The sequence below is a fragment of the Pipra filicauda genome, unplaced genomic scaffold (assembly GCF_003945595.2).
Source record: "Pipra filicauda isolate LSUMZ 115617 unplaced genomic scaffold, ASM394559v2 scaffold661_size620017_pilon, whole genome shotgun sequence".
Taxonomy (NCBI): Eukaryota; Metazoa; Chordata; class Aves; order Passeriformes; family Pipridae; genus Pipra; species Pipra filicauda.
The window spans coordinates 394,349-413,985 of NW_024104822.1; the positions used below are offsets into that span (position 1 = coordinate 394,349).

The following is a 19,637-nucleotide window of genomic DNA, read 5'->3' on the forward strand; positions in this document are numbered from 1 at the left end:
ATTGCTAAGCTTCCCTTTTCCCATCCACAGCGCCCACAATCCCATTTTCTATTAAATAATAATCATTGTAATTAATAGACTAGTTATTTTATCTCCCTAATCTGGTTACAGTAATTTATCAAAGGTATGTAAATGAAGGCGGGGAAAAGAGCGGTTCATTATTATTTTCTAAAGGGCCCCTGTCTCTCGCTGGAGCATGGAAAATGTAATTCTCTTGAACTTAATAAGATACTTGACTTGGTGTAATTCTCGGGAAGCAAATCCATTGAAGACGTCACTTTTTTCTGTCACACTCAATTTGTTTGACTCACAGTTCCCATCAGCTCAGGGCTGTTTGCCACACACTGCCCGGGCCTGTCGGGGATGGCCCCGGTGCAGGGGGGGATCCTCGCTGGGCACGGCTGCTCCGCCTCCTCCCGTCAGTGTCCAGGGAAATGAGGGGTTCCGTGGGCACCCCACGAGGTGCCAGGGCACAGCCTCTTCCAGGGGGGCACGGGCTGCCCAGAGAAACTGTGGCTGTCCCATCCCCGGGCTGTCCAAGGCCAGGCTGGAATAACCTGGGCTATGGAAGGTATCCCTGCTCATGGCAGAGGGTTGGAGTGAGATGATCCCTAAAATCCCTTCCAACCCAAACTGTTCCATGGTCTCCATGTCCCAGATTGCTCCTGTGGAGTCCCTGGCTGGATCCCACGATCTGTATTCCACAAACTGAGGGGGGTTTGCCTGGTGAGCCCCCCACTCAGTGACCATTGTGTGTGTCAGAATTCCACACCTGTGATCCCAGAGCGCCCAAAAAAGAGAAGGAAAGCACCAGGAGGGTCTGACAGAGCCGCAGACAGCGGCGGCGGGGGCACCCCGATGAAAGGAGCTGATTAATGACAGCGCCAGAGATAAGTGGCACTTTCCCCAACTTTCCCTGTTGATGTAGGCTGACATAATGTCCCCTCCAATTAATGACAGGGATATAAAACACCTGCATTTAGCAGAGCAGATGTTGCTTTTATGGTTAAACGCACGCAGAAATTGGCTTTTAAAGGCCCAACTTCTCCATTCCGGGATTCTCCGCTCGCTGCACCAGTGAGATGTAACCGAGGGCACACACGAGGACGTGCCTCTCACCAGCAGGAGGCATTTCTAGGTCATCCCGGAGCACGTTCTGCTCCACGGGGTGAGCTGGGCTCTCACACAGCTCCCAGGGCAGCTCTCCCCAAGGAGCTCCGAGCAGCTTCCAAACGGAAGAGGTTGGGAGATGTCTGCAGGAATGATGTTACCCAGACACACAGGCTGGGGGAGCTGGGGGGGTTCAGCTGTAGAGGAGGAGGCTCCAGGGAGACCTCAGAGCCCCTTCCAGGGCCCAAAGCAGCTCCAGGAGCACTGGGGAGGGACTTGGGACAAGGGCCTGGGAGTGACAGGACACAGGGAATGGCTTCCCACCGCCAGGTGGGATATTGGGAAGGAATTCCAGGCTGGGAAGGTGGTGAGGCCCTGGCACAGGTTTCCCAGAGAAGCTGTGGCTGCCCCATCCTGTGAGTTTATGATTCTATGATTCCACCCACGTCCTAACCAGAACAGCAGCACTAAGCAGCCTTTGGATCATATTTTCTCCTTGTCCACAGAGGGCCCATGTCCTTTGGGCCCAGCTCTTTCTGCTGCAGCTCCAGAGACAGTCAGAGATGCTCTGACCCCGGGGAGCCAACATGCCCTGTGCTCATCCATGTTATTCAATTCCATCACTCTTTTCTGAGGGAGAACACTCCCCATTTTAAAAGAAAATCCCTGTTAAGGACAAATAAGGACAAAGGCCAATTTATACCTGGGATGATCAGAGGGGCCCATCTTTCCCTTCTGGCTTTGCAAGGCATTTCAGAGTGTTTTCTTCTCACTAAATACACAAAGCAGGGAGAAAGGGTTGCATTTTCCCACTGCTTTTCCCACTGGAAGCTGCCGCAGGTACCTGGTGTCCCCACAGCAGGGAAGGAGCCTCCAGGTGGGAGCAGAGCGGCTGGGTGGGGAATGCACAAGGAATTCTGATTCCCCTCAGCTCCCACACTAATGAGCAGCTCACACTTCCCAGGACTGCCTTCTCCGTGTCTCCCGAGGTTTCAAACACAGGAGCTGCATATGGCTCCACAGAGCAGCTATTTATAGAGCACAAGTGTTTCCAACCCTTCCAACTTGATTGCAAGACTCACAATATTAGGAACAGCTCTTAAAGTCCCAGCTCCCGTGTGTGCCGGGAGAATCCAAGGGTTCTTGGGGGAATCAGGACTGTCTGAGCCTCCTGGGAGCAGGGAAAGGCTGCAAAACATTTCCTGGGAGTGCAGTGGATGAGCCTTCCCTCTTCCCTGCTCACAGGTGGGAGACAGGGAACTGTGACCAAAGGAGTCACCCCTGGCTTTGTGGCAGCTGGGACTTGGAATGCTGGACTTATGGAATGGTTTGGGCTGGAAGGGACCTTAAAGCCCATCTCATCCCAACGCCTGCCATGTGCAGGGACACCTCCCACTGAACATCAGCTCTGAACTCAGTTTGCACATGCAGAACATTTCTGTGAGTATCTCTTGGCCAGTTCTGGAACTGCTGCCTTTCCTTGGGGAGCTCTGTGTGACATTTCTCCACATTTTTCCCCATTGCTGAATCACTCCCAGTAACACTAAATATCCTGGAATTTCCTGCCAGTGGGTTTGCCCCTCTAACCGTGGTCTCCGTCTAAAAATTAAACAGTAAAATGAAAGTTTCATTTCCTTCCCTGCTCCTGCTGCATCCAATAGGCAAAAATCCAATTTATTTTGGTTTTCCCCCCTCTTTGCTGCACTCAGCCCCTGGCAGGGCCCCGAGAGGACAGACCCCACTCTCTGCTGTCCCAGGCCCCTCACAGGGGCTGCGAGAGGCCCAGCAGGCGAACGAACACCAGGAACACAGAACCACGTCCAACTCTCACAGCTTGCCTGCAGACCCCAAAATATGGCTTCCATGAGCCAGGCTGAGGCAGAGTCACATCCAGCTCAGCCTCCGGAGATCAGAGGAGCAGCTCAAGTTCCTGGCCGAGCTGGCTGTGATCTCAGAGCGGCTCAGCAGCTGCAGTGAGGGCTGGGAGTGCAGCACGGGCGTAGCCATCCATCCATCCATCCATCCACCCGTCCATCCATCCACCCATCCATCCATCCACCCATCCATCCATCCATCCATCCATCCATCCATCCATCCATCCACCCCACCCACCCACCCATCCATCCTCTGCAATCAGCACGGCAGGTGCAGTTCAAGGGGCCTGGCCTTTAGCAGGACCTGGGGCTTGGCCACGGCTCTGCCAATTAATCATCCAGCAAAATGCACTTGACAGCTTGGAGGAGGCTCCCGCTCTCCATCTCCTGATTGCTGCTAATTCGGGCTCCGGCACAGCGAGGGCGGGCACGGCCGGGGCAGGGGCTGTGGGTTTGGAGCGGGCTGGAGCCAGGGCAGGCAGGTAGAGCTCACCAGCAGCTCCCAGGGCTCTCCCAGGAAGGATTTTCCCACTGCTGGGAGTTCTCTGTGCTGTTAACCTGCACTGTTTCTCTTGGGAATGGCACAAGCCCCTCTTGTGTTTATCCACCTGTTTTATTCCGGGCAGAGCTGGTGAGGGAGGGGGCCTGAGGGCACAGCTGAGGTGCCAAGGCCTGTGTGGGAAGGGGACAACTTGGTGTTTCAGAGATGTGAACTCCAAGGCCACACGCAAATGGGGCCCCAGGGTGGCTCATGTCCCCTTAAAACTCATGGAAAAAGAGGAGGAAGCAGCCACTGGAGTCTTGGAGTTGTCATCACTGGATGAGAGGGGGAGACTGAGAGGCTGAGCAGTAAAACTGGGATGAAATCACAATATTGGAGTAAAAGAGGGGAGTGGAGTTCTGGTGGTGGGATGTGGGGTATCCCCACCTCTCCTCCTGACAGGAGTGTTTGTGTGTGTGTGTATTTATGGGGGGTATTTGTGGGTGTATTTGTGTGGGGGTATTTGTGTGGGGATGCATTTGTGTATGAATTTGTGTGTGTGTATATTTGTGTGTGTATTTGTGTGTGTGTATTTGTGTGTGTATTTGTGGGGGTGCATTTGTGTGTGTGTATTTGTGGTGTGTATATTTGTGTGTGTATTTTTGGGGGCTGTGTTTCTGGGGTTGTGTTTGTGGGGATGTATTTGTGTGAATTTGTGGGGGTGTATTTTTGGGGGCTGTGTTTTTGGGGTTGTGTTTGTGGGGGTCTGTCAGTGCCCACGTGCACGTGCTGCTCCTCCACCCACACGGCCCCAAACCCAGCACATTATCTTGTGGGAAAAACATGCCAAGGGAAGTCATGACCTTGTGCTTCAAGTGCGGCACCGGAGTAGCTTTATCCTGTGTTTCCCTCTTTTCTCAAAATAGTCAACTTGTGTGATGCCAACATCTCCCAGACCGAGACAGCTCGCCGGGGATTTGGGCAGGAGTTGGCACGTGTTACCCCTGGTTTATGTAAGGTCTTGCTGCACTTGCTATTTTTAGCCACATTAATAAAAAGGATTGTTCATCATTATACCAGCTTAGCAGGCACAAATCACAGGCCCAGGCAAATCTTAAGGGGAAGTAAGGTGATTCATTCCACTAATCCCCCACTGCACAAAGTCACAGTAAATCCTGGTTCTAATAAGTGGGTTGGAGGCTCAGGCCTTTGGGTTCTTCTCTCCACTTGCTTTTTGGGATGTCACATTCCCATTTACTGCTTTTTCTCGGCTAAAAAACACCCCACAAACCCAGAAACACCTCGTCAACAGCTGATCACTCTTATCCCATTATCAACACCTGAAGCAGCTGAAATGAGCACCAGCAATAGTCAAACACTCGGAACTTGCAGCCTAAAAAAGCTTTTCCCCCCTTTCAATAGAAAATCAACAGGACAAAGGCTTTGCCCTGGCAGCCGTGCATTGTCCCGGCCGGGTCAGCTGGACAGGGACAGCGGGAGCTGGGATTTGGGATCCCTGCTCCCAGTGGAACCAGAGGCAGCCAGGCACAGGCAGGAGCTGGGCTGGCTCCGGAGGGAGGGCACGCAGGGGAATGTGGAGCACCGGGGTTACTCCGTCCAGAGAGCAGCAACCAGCAGTGGAATTTGCATGGACACAACTGCTGCCGAGGAATTTTTCAGTGGAATTCGCATGGACACAACTGCTGCCGAGGAATTTTTCAGTGGAATTCGCATGGACACAACTGCTGCTGAGGAATTTTTCAGTGGAATTCGCATGGACACAACTGCTGCCGAGGAATTTTTCTCCACATGAATGAGGGAAGGTCACAGGATCACAGAATATCCTGAGCTGGGAGGGGCACACCAGGATCAGCAAAGTGATGGATTGCTTTCTCCATCCCAATCCATTCTTCCCACCCCCAGAAAGGATGAATTTTCAGTGCAAAGGACAGATGTGGTGGGTCACAAGGAGAATAAAAGTTCTTGGAATATTCAGGGTATGTCAGGCCTGTGGGGACCTGATAATATTTATTTTGGCATCAGCTCAGATCAGTGACTGAATGACTTGTGTTGCCTCAAAGACTGTCCTCAGGGACACCCAGGCTGTCCACTCACCCTCCAGCTTCCCTGGCATCTCTCATCCCACCTCCACATGGGATGCCCTGGGGGTAAATCCCTCAGTGTCCCTCAGATCTCCCATGGCCTTTCCCCCTGGCAGGGCTGTGGGGTCCCTGGGAATACCTTGGGAATACAAAGGGGGTTTCTGGGGAGCCCTTTCACACTGAATCCCATGGCTGTGCTGCCTCACCCGTGGGAATCTTCCCGCTCCAGATCTGCCCCTCCACCTTCCCCACTGCTTTCCAGAGTCAGGATTAAATTAGGATTACATTTCTCAGCCTCTGCAAAACCCCCAGGAGAGGATGAAACGTGGGATTAACAGCTCTGGGCAACAATCTGGGGAAATCTGCTGGTTGCTTAAAGATCTTGACCGGGTAATATGGAGATTTTGGGAAATTAGGAGTTTGAAGTGCTGTTTGTAGCAGCCTGTGCTGGGCTTATAGGGCTAAACCACCCCTAATCCCTCGGATTCCCGAGTCCATGTAAAGAGCTGGAAGGTGCTGCAGGAGTCCCTCTATTTTTCTCCCAGAAGTACAATTTCTATGGGATATTGTATTTCCCTGGATGGTGGCTGGGAGCACTCGGGGTCTCCTGGGGAGGCACAGGAGGGTCCAATTCAGTCAAAAATTAGGGGTTTGGGTCAAATTAGTTTCTGAGAAGGATCCTGCTGAGTTCTGGATGTCTTGAATTACCATCCCTTTTTTCCCTGTGTGAGCATTTCCAAAGAATCCCAGTGAATCCCAGAATGGTCTGGGTTGGAAGGGACCTTTACACATCCTCTCTTCTATGGCCCTGCTGTGGGCAGGGACACTCTGGAAGTGTTCCAGGCCAGGCTGCACGGGCCTTGGAGCAACCTGATCCCGTGGAAGGTGTCCCTGCCCATGGCAGAGGGTGGGAACGAGCTGATCCTTAAAATCCTGTCCAGCCCAAACCACTCTGTGATTCTGCGGCTCTCTGGCCTGAGCCCATCCCTGATCCAGGAATGAGGGAACTACAACTGGTTAAAGCCCCATGTGCCTCACTCCCCGTGGGGGGAGCGTAACACATTCCCGATCCAGCAACAGTAACAAACAACACAATTCCCCGCCCTGGCTCAACCCCGAGGGAGTTGTGCCGCCGGTTCTGGCCGGAGGCGCAGCGGGAGGGGTTAAGGTGCGTGGGCCGGAGCAGGGATGCGGGAGCAGCTGGATGCCAGCGGGCCATGCATCTTGATTAGGGCCGTCCTGGCGGCTGGGAGGGAGCGGGAAGGACGCGGCAATTACTGCAGTCCCCGTCCCAGGCACAGGTGTGGTGTGCCAGGAAGGCTGCCCGGGCTCCCGAGATGGATGGAAATCATTACTCTGTGTGTAGTCAGCACAACGACGACGCTGCCGCGGGAGCTGCTGACGGTCCCTCCGGCGGGGAACGCGGACCAGGAGCTGCAGGAAAACCAAGGGCACTGCTTAATAAACCTGTTACTCGGGAGCTGAAGGGAAGCTTTATATTTGATGACAGTTCTCAAGCCTTTTCTAACCCAAACCTTTCTGTGACTCGATGGTGAGACCTTCTCCACCAGGTCCTGTGGGAAAGTATGGGATGAATAGAAGGTGGGAATTTAGAATGAGTCAGTTAAATGAAACCATTGTAGAAACAGTTCCATTTAATGTAAGTAAATGTACTGACATCAGTGGCATTAGTGGGAAATAACTTGATGTTCTGAGAGTTAAAGTGACTGAAAGCCATTCTCGTGTTGGGCAGGGATGTGGTCAGACACTCCCTCCAGCAAACACTGTGCTTTGGGACATTACCACTTCACAAACCACATTCCCACAATTTTGCTGCTGTACTCTGTACTCCTGGATCTCTGTACTCCTTCTTCTTTGTTATTCCTGAGGCTGCCCATCACCTGGCAGTGTGGATGAGTGTGGAAGAGTGTGGATAAGTACAGATGTGCCAGAGGCTGGGGCTCTGTGCTGGGCACTGCTGTGGAAAACTGGTGTTTCCAGGTGTTCAGGAGCTCCTTGGCACCTGCTGTGATGGACTCACAGGTCAGGACACCTCCAATTACCTTATTGCAAAGCCTCAAATCTGTATTTTATTCAGCAGCCAAAAGAAAACTCCCCCCTGATACAGAATAACAGAAAGGAGCATTAGACTCATAGAAAACAGCAACTATTGTGCTTCTCCTCGCACAGTTCTCAAAGATTTAATTTATATTTCTGATGATGAGCGAAATTTTTTTGCTTAAAAAAAAAATTAATCAGCTGTCAATGCTGCAAATTTAAATTCTCTATTCACTAATGTTTAATAATGCCATTATATAATAATGCATTAAGGAGGGAAAATAAGCCAACCCACTTCATTTTGCTTTGGTCTGCCTGGAGGACTGGCACTTGAATCCTCCAGATGAAAGGCTAATACTTTTATCCCTTAAACTACTCCGTCAGCCCCCAAAACTAAAGGACTTAGAGGAGAATAATTGGCTCTTTAGAGGAGGAGAGCAGAACAATGTCCTCCTGCCTCTCGAGCTCCCGCGCATCTGTCCCCGCGCTCCTCGCTTTGTGCGCACAAATTAAATAATGGCACCAAAAGGATTAGATCACAAAAATATTCTCTCCTTACACTTTGTTCCAAATTAATTTCCAGATGGCTGTTCTCTCGTGCTCCAGCTGAGGGGCAGGAGAAGATCCCGGGCTGTGCGGACCAGGAGCGGGGCAGGAGGGGAACCATCTCTCCGTGTTTGTCCGGACTGATTGTCAGGACATCACAAGCTGGTGCCCCTAAAAAAAAAATGAGGACAGGGGTGCATTTGCTTTCCAATACATTCAATTTTCAGAGAGGGAACATGAGAAAATAGAGAGCCTTTTTTCTAGCCATGCCCTGAGACGTGCCCGGATCTCTCACCTGGGACGGAGCTCGTGTGGTCCGTGTGGTTCATCCAGGGCACACTCCGGCTCCTGGATGTTGTACCCGGTGTCCCCTCGCCAAGCCCTGAGCCAGGCTCGGTGCCAAGAGGATTTCAGCAAGAATTCAATGTTCACTTGAGCTGAAAACATGCCCGCGCTGTGGCCAGCACAAGGTTACCAACACTCCTGTCCTACTTAAGCCCTATTTTGGGACTGGAAATGTGGCTCTGATGCTCTGCAGGCTGAGTAAGAGCCCGGAGGACACAGGTGAGCTTCGATTCATGGCTCTGGGTGTGTTAGATCTATTTTTCAGGCTTCTTTTTAAAGTCTGTCCCTGCTCAGGTGCAGAGATGCAGGCAGGGAACTGAGACTCTGCTCAGCACCCGCAGCCCAGGGCTTGTCCTCGTGTTAATAAACTGGAGCATTGCTTGTTTAAATGAAAATATGCTGCATTTTTCCCTTGGGAAACTGGAGTCTTGGGTGCCAACCCAATCCCTGCTGTAAAAGATGGATCCAGCTCCAATCCTTAGGGGAAGTGTAAAGCTCCAAGTGCAGTGTCTGCAGGCGCTGCTTCGCAGACACCCTCACACAAAGAGGAAGGAGCTCAGTCGAGGGACAGGAGCTCCAGCTGCACCATCCAAGATTCCCAAAGGCTTTGGTGGCTCCCCAGCAGAGGAAATTTAACTGCCACAGCATTCCCAGGGAAAACATAACTCCAGGAAGGCTCCAGTGCTCCCGAGGCCAGGCTGCAGCTGGACAGGAGTGTGGGGTGTGGGATGGCCACGTCCTTCCAGTGCCTGCCCCAGCAGGGACCCTTCCCCAGCCCAGGCTGCCCAGGTCTCCATGACCTTCCTGCTCTGCCCTTGTTTTCCATGAGAGGCAGTCTGGGAGCCGGTGCTCCTCCGGCTCAAATCCAGGTGTGAGAGGGATTTACACCCTCACGAGGGCTGTTTCCATCACCCCCAAAGATAATTAAACTCTGCAGAATTCCAAACCGGTCTTAACCGCTTTTCCCTGCTTTTCCTCCCACTCACATCAGTTTAGCACTCCACTAATTATAGGGAATTTTTTCCCTGTGACTCTTCCTAAGCTCCGAAATGGCCGAGGCCCCAAAGCCAAGGGAGCAGCAGCTCTCCTGTGACACCAAGAGGTCCCGGGGTCTGTGTGTGTCTGGTTTTGCTTCGTGGCTGGATGTGAAATGGAGCTGCTCTTTCTGGCACAAACTTCCCAAACAGGATGCCGGGATAATCCGAAAAGGATGCGTCCCCCGCTCCCCTCGGACGGAGAAACGGGAAACAGGCCGTGAAGGAGCGAGGAATCTTAATGGCTCCCAAATGTCCCTGCTCCAGAGGCCTTTCCCACCTGGGCACTGGACATCAGAGGTGTGACCACTGGTGTCCAGGGAGAGCAGGATGCCCCTGGGGGCAGTTCCACCACATCTGCTACAGATGGAGCTCAGTGGGACCTGCTCGCACAGTAAAACAGAGCCTAAATTCCCTGATTATTCACTGGGAATCCAGAAATATTCCCAGTCATTTTCTGCCGCTCCTCTGGGGGTCTCTTTATGTTCAGAGACCAAGCCTTGGAGCAGCCTGGGCTGTAGAAGGTGTCCCTGCCCAGAAAATGGTTGGACTGGAGGAGATTTAAGATCCCTTCCAGCCCAACCCATTCCATGATTCTGTGATTCACAGCGAGTCTGGAGCCCGGAGTCAGCTCTGGGATCCCACCATCCACCCCTCCCCGAGCTCGGCACACGTCCAGCCTGTCCCAGCGCTGCTGGGGATGGGGAAGACATCCCACTGGATACCTGTGTATCCCAGAGGGATGGAAGCACAGGTGGCTCCTGCTCCTGGGTGTCAGAGCAGCCTTTGTGACAGACCTGTGCCTTTAAATCCAGCCTGTAGCAAATGTAAGCAATATTTTTTCATATTAACAAGAAGTAGAAACTCAGCTCCAAACCCAGATTTCTAGAGGTCTAAATCTGAATTCCCTCTGCTCCAATGCTTCTATAATATCCCTTGATTTCTCCGGCGCAATCTGACGGCATGTGAAAGTCATTCTTATTTTTACCCTCCTTATCCATATGAAAAAGGAAACACAGTCCATTTGCTGCAAGCCCCTAAGCATCTGCTGATTTGTCAGTTTTATTTAGCTAAAAAGCATTCACTTTGCTGCAGAGGGGCCGCTCAGACAGCCTGGCTGGAGAAAATTAGTTCTACTTTACCAGCATGAACTACTCTGATTGTACATTAATTAAGATATGCTTTGCCACATATGATGTGTCCTCCTAGAGATACCGGGCGAGTTGGGTCGTTTGGACAGTGGAAAATTAGTGTGGAAAGGGGTAAAAGGAGGAACCACTGCTACACTTGGAGGACCCCAGGATCATTTGGGTCAAGGTCTCTCTCCTGAGGGGCCCCAAAGTGCCCCCAGCACTGGAGGTGCCTCAGCAGGGCCGGCACAGGGGACAGGCATGTCTCCGTCCTGCTGCCACAGGCACCACCCAGGGGCCACTGCCCTTCTGGGAGCATCATTCATCGACCTTCTCCCACCTTTCCCATCTCTCCCCTTCCTCACAGCACAGCTCTGCTCCAAGCTGAGCCGTGTTTTTGGGATGCTCAGCCACTGCTTGTCCATCAGAACAGCTCTGCCCTTGGACAGGGTCTCCCTGCTCCCGGTGCCTGGAGAACAGAGCTGCGCTGTGCCTCGGAAGTTTCTAGCAGTGCTCAGCTCCCTGAACAGCTGCTGGTCCTCCAGGAGACAGGAGCTGGGCTCCTTCAGGCTTGGCTAAGCCGGGCTTGGCTAGTCTTCCTCCTAAAAACCCAGGATGAGGAGCCTGTGCTGCTCCCGAGCAGTGACACCAGCGAGGAGCGAGGGGACAGCAACTCCTTGGGGCCTCACTTCCCATCTCATCCACTGTTCCCACAGCAGACACTCACCCTGACCATCCTTTCCTGTTTGAAAACAGTGTGACTGCCTCAGAAAACGTCAGTGACCACTGGCAACAGTGTAGGGAATGTGTGCTCGGGATCAGCTCCCGTAGATCTTTCTCCCATCCTTTCAGCCCTTTGACATCACTTGACTGACCAAAGGGCTCCCAGGGTCTGCTGAGCCATCAGTTACTTGCAAGTGATATAAAAATAGTGCTAAACCCTTTACCACGTAAAATAGATATAAAACGCATAGGGATTTTTACTTCCTTTTTCATCTGTGCTTTTTAAAACAAAAAAAAAACGGTATCTGGCCTCTAAGCCTTCAATTAATTGAACAAAGATTTCAAAATTGTTCAATTGGTTTCATTAGGAAGTGTATAATAGAATAATAAAGTAAAACAAATGATATAAAGCAGACCCACTAATTAGCTCTACATGATTGATACAGCTTTGGACGAGGCATTTGATCTCCAACAAAATGCAGTTCCTTGTTAAGAGGATTTTTAATTGATGTGCAGAGAGGTATTAGATGATGTTGGAAAATAATTACTCAAAAGCTACTCATGCATTTGGCTGCACATAACAAATGAAGTTTGGGCTGTGGATCTGGCGGAGTGGACACGTGCTAATTAATAATGAGGGGAACGAGCATCTTCCAGGAGTTTTTAACCCAGTGTTTACGAGGAGATGGCGTCGCAATTATGGGCCATAATGAGGTTGTCATCAACCAAATCCACATTCCTCAGATGGCAGCAGCACTGGGGAGTGGTGCAGCCCCTCTCCTGCACCATCCTTCTGGGCTTGGGACTGTGTTAGAAAGCAGGGATGGCTGCTCCCAACTATCCAGCTATCCAGTTATCCAGTTATCCAGCCATCCAGCTATCCAGTTATCCATCTATCCAATTATCCAGCTATCCAGCTATCCAGCCATCCAGTTATCCAGCCATCCAGTTATCCAGCTATCCAATTATCCAGCCATCCAGTTATCCAGCTATCCAGTTATCCAGCTATCCAGTTATCCAGCTATCCAGCTGCCATGGGCATTCTGGGACAGGGACACTCCTCTCACCCTGGAAACTCAGAGCTGACTCCTGTGGGTGCTGCTGGTCCTCAGAAACCAAAGCCAGCCTTAAAACTTTGCTGCTTTACAGACCAAAGTCCACGTCTCTGTTAAGAACTTTGGATTCAGAAGTAAGGAATGAGCAAAGCCAGGCTGGATTCCAGAAATCCCTTTGGCTTTGGATGCTCCATTCCTGTGAAACCCCTTGGGCAGGCAGCACTTCCCACCTTGGTGGCAGGGCTTTGGAAATCCCGGGAGCGATCCCTGCAGACAATCGTGGCTCTGTGCACGCTGTGCAGTGACATCACTCATTCAGAGCCTGGCCAAGTGTCACTCTCCTGTCATGTGCCACATTCCCTGCAGCTCCAGACAATCCGTGTCCTCTTTGGGAGACAACTCGGCGTCTGATTTCGCGAGCGATGCCAAAAGTCTCACTTTTTCTCCTTCAAATAAATGACTCTGACACTTCCCAGCCATGGCTTTATATTTTTACAGAAATGTGTGTTTGGTGGGTGAGAGCGTGGCGTGGTTTGAACAGTTGTCAGAAGTTTTATTTTTGGAAGAAGACAGGGAGTATTTGGGAGATAATTAAGAGTTTGTGAAGTTTCCTTGCAAAACGAGACAGGCCCAAACCACCGTCTTCTGCTCCAACATGCATTTTACACTCGATTCCTCCTTTGCCACCTCCTCCTCCTCCTCTAGTTTATAAGTCTGTTAATTAATGGTGTTTATTCTCCCCCTGGCCCCGCCTGAGCAGTGGCTTTGTGATTATATTATTAGGAAGCGATGATAACGCATGTGGGAAAAGGTATTATTGTGTGTGTGGGCTCCCCCATCGCTATGGAAACAGGCAAATATTTGCAGACCTCAACTCCTGATTAATGCCTCCTGCTTATTAGAGAAAGTCTGGATGGGGAGGATTCCTCGGGAGCCGCTCCCTCTGACAGTTCCTTTCCGTGTGTACGAGCCCCAGGAATTCCAGGCTCCATCCCCTCGGAGCAGTTTCCCCACCAGCCATTTTACCGGCGTGGCACTGAAACACAAGTGCAGTGGGAATTACTTTGCAATCTACTGGTTCACATTTCGGTGCAAAGGGTTTTATCCCAAATATATTCCTCCCTGAAGGGCAGGATGCAGACCCAGGCACCGACCGATAGCGTGGGATTAAAGCTGGAGGGACGAGGCTGCTGCTGCCGGGGAACTTCCGGAATGGGGAAATCATGATTCCAGGATTCTGGACACTTGGACACTGAGGGACAGAGCAGGACAAGAGGAGAGAGGAGGGACAGGTGTGTCCCTCCTTGTCCACCTTGTGCAGGTGCTTTTCAACCCACGCCAGAGCCGCCCTCACATCCCTGCCCAGCAGCCAGGGGCCACCCGCCCGCCAGGATTGCCCGGCACTGCCCGCAGGGCAGCGAGGCAGAAGGAAGAGCTGAGGGTGGGAAGTGAAGCCACGGTGATCTGCAGGGCCTTGGGGCATCTCCCTGAACATCTGCAGCCACCTCGGGCAAAATGCTCTCCCTCCGGAGCCCAATGGAATGTCGGCAGCTGACCCCGGAGTGGCCACGGCTCCGGCCGGGGGTGTCACTCCGGGGGTGTCACTCCGGGGGTGCCACTCCTGGGGTGTCACCCCGGGGGTGTCCCAGCACCGCCCCTGCCCCGCCACGGGCAGCTTCAGGGCTGGGCAGGGCCCGGGGCTGGGAGCAGCGAGGAAAAGAGATGAAACGCTGCAGGAGGAGGGCTGGAGGTCTGCAGTTTTCCCTGCCCTGTTGTTTTACAGGGGAATTTTTCTCCCGGGAAAACTGTCTGTTCCAGTTGGGTTTCACAAGTGAACGCTTTGATGGCTGTGCCCAAGGTCCTGAGTCAGCCTGAACGGGGGTTACAAAAGCAGCAGAGGTGGCGCTTTCCCAGAGCTCTGCCGGAGGGAGACTCGGAGCTGAAGCTCCAGATGCAGTTTGTGACTAAGGAATAAGTAACTCTAATCATATCAATACATATTTTGTAAATAATACCGAAATAATGCCATCAAATCACGGAATCACAGAATCTCCTGGGCTGGAGATGACCTTGTGGAGGTGCTTTTCAACCTAAATGACTCTGTGAGCCTGTGATGAGCATTCTGAGTGCTAAGGAGGATCAGCTCTACCTTGTGCTTCCCCGCTCGCCTCCACCCCTGGAATTTGGGCTCGTGCATCCCAAAACTGCCGCTCAGGGTTTCACTTAGCCACGGTCTGGTCCCCTCAACAAAGGGATCTCCAGTTTCTTCTCTCCCTCTCCCTCAGAACCCGGTTATTGACTCGTAATTTGTCACAATGACAGAGTTTGGTTCCTCCCCGGGAAATGTTTGAATCAAGCAGCAATTAATGCATTGTCAAGCACTTGAGGTAATTGTGTAATAAGCACCACATTACCTGGAGTAGTAACACATTTCCCGGCTAAACCAGCAGGAAAACTGCTGCGGGTTTTTTGCCAGGTTATTTTGGGGTGTGAAACCTGCTGTTGTGCAAAGGCAGCGTGAGTCCATATTATGCAGGAATCGATGGATTCCTGTCTTTCCAGGCGCCAGTCGGAGCCGTGTGACAAGGGCACGGCATTCTTCCCGATCCAGCAGGTTGTGTGAAAGCCCAGCCTCAAGCTGAGCCTGCCGGATCCAGCTGTACTTTGTTTGCTACCTAATGGAGCAGCTCCGAGTTATAACACCCCAAAGAAACGAGCCTGCGGAGCGCAGGGAAGTGCTGGAACTCCGGCGGCCCCGCGACAAACCATTCCGGGGCTCACCGGCAGGGCCGGGGCTCCGTGAAACAAGGACCGGCGCCGTGGGGCTGCCGGGGCTCTGTGCTGGACCCGGGGCAGGCAGGGGCTGGCAAAGGCCACGGCCAAGGAGATGGTTATTGCTGTGTCCCAAATGCCTTGGCCACGCGTCAGGCAGCGGGACGGCAGCTCTGCACGAGGGCAGAGGCGCCTGGGCAGCAGGCTGGGGTGGGTATGGGACGATGGGCAGGGCCGGCTCTCACAGCCCCCCCGTGCAGCCCCTGCCGGCTGTGGCGGTGCATTTACCCCTGCAGGGCACTGTCCAGCTGGACAATCCCGGTTTGCCAGGAGCTGGCTGAGACAGGGAGTGAAGCCCCTGCAGCAGGGCCCCCAAAGCTCCCCTGCGAGGGTCTCTGCCCATGGCACCCGCTGCCTCGCCCGCTTCCATGGGACAGGGCCCCAGCTCACAGGACAGTCCTGAGCTCCTTCCCAGCAGCAAATGGCAAAGCACAACCTCATCCTCTGGTTTTCAAGGAGAATGTTTCCTTTTCTTTTTTTAAAAAAATTAGATTTCAAATAATATCCCTGCAATGTGTGACCTGGGCTAGTGGAAGGTGTTCCTGCCCCTGGGGGGTGGCACGAGATGAGTTTTAAGATCCCTTCCAACCCAATCCATCTGGGATTCGATGATTCTGTGTATCACATTCATCCTTCCTGCAGAATCCTCCCAGATCTGGGACTGTAAGAGCAAAGAATCACACGTACAGCACGTTCGCTCCCTTTGCTGGTGCTCCCGGGGAGCTGCTGACCAAGGAAAGTGCCAACCATGTGTTTCCACCTTTAACTTTGAAACATGCTGATCACATTTTCTCCTTCAGCCTTTCCCTCTCGGCTGCTTGTGCACATAGTTTATTCAATTCGTGGCGGTGCACAATAAAAATCAATAAAAAGCATTTATTATAAAGTAGCAGAGATTAAAATAACTGGCTTGGCTGTGCCACTGCAGCACGGGGCGCTCAGAGCAAGGATGCGCTCCACACAAAATGTGATTTATGCTCTGCAGAGGGGAAAAATCCCAGTAAGCAGAAAAGGAAGTTTTATTGTCTTGCCAGTGAATCACTGTCCTGCTTTAGACACAGTTAACAGGCAGGAAAATATTATTTAATAACATTAATGTAGCATTTCATTATCTGTATAGCTGTGGTAAATACAGACCATTTCTCCTGCCTGTGGTGGTACCTTCAGAGCTCTAATCAGGGCAGCAAAGCTGCCTCAGTTTCCAAAATCTGCACTCATTTCCTGAGGCAGGAGCCCCCAGCCCCACCATGGGAGCCCTGCTCTTCCTTCCCCCTCTCCCTCAGTTCCATGGGTGTGGGATCTGAGCCCTCTGGAGCATCAGCACCTGTGTCACCACTGTGTAAATACAAAGAGCTTCCAAAGAAGGTGTTTGGGACTAACCTGGAGCAACAGGCTGGGAGAGATGGGGGTGTTCCCTGGGAGAAGGGAACAATCCAGGGAGACCTGAGAACCCCTTCCAGGGCCTAAAGGGGCTCCAGGAGAGCTGGAGAGGGACTGGGGACAAGGGATGGAGGGACAGATATCCCAGTGACAAGGCCAGGCAGCCCCTGGAATGCTGCAGGAGAACAGGGCGTCCCAGCTGCACCACGAGCTGCCCCGTGGCCAGTCCCAGAGCCAGCTTTGAGCTGTCCCTCAGCTCCGGGACACCAAGAGCAGGAAAAGCTTCTGGAGCTGGTTGTGCCGGGGAACCCAAGAACCACTGCACTTGTTTTCTTGGGTTTTGTCCTATAAACTGCAGTCCTTATTAAGCCAGTAAATATGCCTTTTTACTGGCTGGCTGACAGCTCACATGCTTTCTGGGCTGTCTCCTTAAACATTTATGAGCACTCATGAATATGCAAATCCACAGCCTAATGTCTGCAAAATGGTTGCAAGTACAAACGCTGCGTTAATATTTCATACAACGATGGGAGCAGATCAACAATCATCAATTTTGAACAAATATGTTGCTTCATTAATAACTAATGAGGCGGTGCCGGATTTGGCATTTACATTTAAAAGGAGCTTCTGGGGGATCGTTCTCCTTGGGAAGAGGGTTGGCAGCCCTGGTGGCTGCCAGGAGTTTTCCTGGGTGAGAAGTGTGGGAGATGCACTCACAGAGTTACGGATGTGCCTCCAAGAGAAGCTGCTCCTTGCCGAGGGTTTGCTGGGTGTGGAAGGCCAAGAGCTCTCCCATTGGGAGCCCTGGTGCTCCTGCTGTGCTCCTGGAACGGAACTCATGTGCTGGGGGTGCTTTGGAGACTCCCAGGAGGGATTCCAGCAGGCCTTCGGTGCAGGACCTCCTTTCCCTGAAACACCAGGATGCCAACGAGCATCCAAGTGCCAGAGGGCCCTGGAGTGGTGGAACAGGAGGGCAGAAGGTGGTGGAAGGGCAGGAAATCCCTAAGAAGGTTTGGGAGGCATCATCTGCTTTGGGGTTGTTCTGATTTAATTAAAGCCTGTCTGTGGAGCAGAACCTCCTCCAACCCTCCCACAGGGTCAGACAACTGGCACCTTGGAGTTTTCCCTGGTGGATCCCTGGGCTCCTTCCATGATGTCTCCCAAAACTTGTCCTTGTTTTGGCTTCACACGAGGAACAGCAGCTTCCTCGGGAGAACATCCCTATGACCTCATAAATTGCTCCATAAAATGTAAACATGGTTTCTAAAAAGCCTTTTGGAAACTTTAACAATCAGTCAAACCGCCCCAAATATTTATGTGCGTGGCGTGGGCTCTGCACAGCTCCTAATTATCGATATTATTTCTCTTTTGAGGCATTTTTGTTCATTTTTAGGCTGTGTTGCCACTAGTTTTTGACACTTCAATCTAAGTAGAGTTACAAAATAAAATAAAAAACAGGATAATTTCTTTTTTTCCACCTTAATACGAAGATAAACAAGCAAAATCACTCCTGTGCTAGCTGGTACAATTTCAATTTTTAGCTGTGTTGATAATCTCCTTTTGATGCTAATTAATTACAAGTAATCATAAAAACAAATTAAAACCACTATACTTGCAGCAGGTTTTTTTTATGCTTACAAAATAACGCATCTTTATGCATTTGTTTATTTGCCATGTAAAAAAATGTAATCTATATTCATAGGAAAACAACTTTAGCACCAGCACTGGTGCTGCAAACCATCAGAACTCAGGTTTTTTAGCTGTTTTTCCCCTTTTTCCAGTGTCAAACCCCAAAGTGCCTCAGCTTTGAAACAGCAAAACCGCAAAGGGATTTGGTGCTCAACTGTATTTGTACACAGGCTTGGGAATATGGATTTACAAGGAAATGCCATTTGTTCAGAGCTAAATATCCATCCAAAATGACTTGAAAGCAGTTGGTGGTTTAAAAGGAGCTCCTGCCTACACTAAATCGTTGTATTGCTCCACAGGGGGAATGAGGCCTGGCCCCGTGTCCTGGTGCCGCTCCACTCAGCCAGGCACTGTTTGCCATGGAATCACCCTGATCTCGGAGCTCTTCTGGGGGAATGGGCCCACTTTTCCTCTGGGGTTCTGTCCCAAATGGCCATGGGGATGGTGCCTCGGCTCCACCACGGCTCCCAGCTTCCTCCTGTGCTTTTCCTTCTTGTCCAGCAGTTCCCGGGGGCAGAGGGAGCCTCGCAGCTCACCCTGGGCTCTGGGGCTCTGCAGCTGGGCCGGGGGACGCTCTGGGATCTCGGGCAGGAAGGAGCAGGGCCAGGTTGGGAAGCGTCCCAGGGCCGAGTCCCCACCGACTCGTTATCGAGGCTCCGTGCGCTGACCTCACTGCTGGAAGGAGCCCTCGAATTCCTTGGCAACCTCCAAGATTAAGGAACAGAAGCTTTTATGGGATTACACGTGAAAATGAATAACCCAAGGCCGCACAGGCCTCTCTGCACTACGGGATTAAACGATACATTTTCGCTGTGAACTCCCATCTTTCTGAGTTTCCAGAGCAGTCTCCCGGCAGGAAAGGAAGTGAGCACGGAGAGAGGAACAGGCTGTCCGGGAGGCTGCGGCATTCCCAGCACCGGCAAGAGCCAGCATCCCTCAGGAGCCTGGGATGCTGGAGGACTCTCAGGAATAGCTGGGTTTCCTTTCCTTTGACATCAACATTTTTGGGGCGGGTATTTCCCTGGTTTCCCTGGCAGTGGTTTCCCCGGGGCTGAACCCTGGGATCTCCGTTTTGGTGGGCTCTGGGAGGGTGCACTGACACATCTGCATATTACATGTTAATTATGAGCACCAAGTGAGGCAGAGGGGTTTATCTCTGCCACAGATATAGATCTCACTAAATACCAGAGGTGCTAAAGCTCCAGCAGCACGTTTGTGTTAATCAAATGATACGGAATTAACATACTGTACAATAATTGCCTTGTTAGATTGAAATTA

At 51.7% G+C, this 19,637-nt stretch overlaps 1 long non-coding RNA gene across 1 annotated transcript in view; it reads right to left on the reverse strand.

Annotated features, from left to right (window-relative positions):
• Positions 1 to 5,456: 5,456 nt before the first annotated feature.
• LOC113988163 overlaps positions 5,457 to 19,637 on the reverse strand; it is a 30,438-nt gene continuing 16,257 nt past the window's right edge. Inside the window, exons 2-3 of the long non-coding RNA XR_003540825.2 lie at positions 8,185 to 8,342; positions 5,457 to 7,001 (exon numbers count right to left, since the gene is read on the reverse strand). This is a non-coding gene — a long non-coding RNA (uncharacterized LOC113988163). The remainder of the gene's footprint in view (positions 7,002 to 8,184; positions 8,343 to 19,637) is intronic.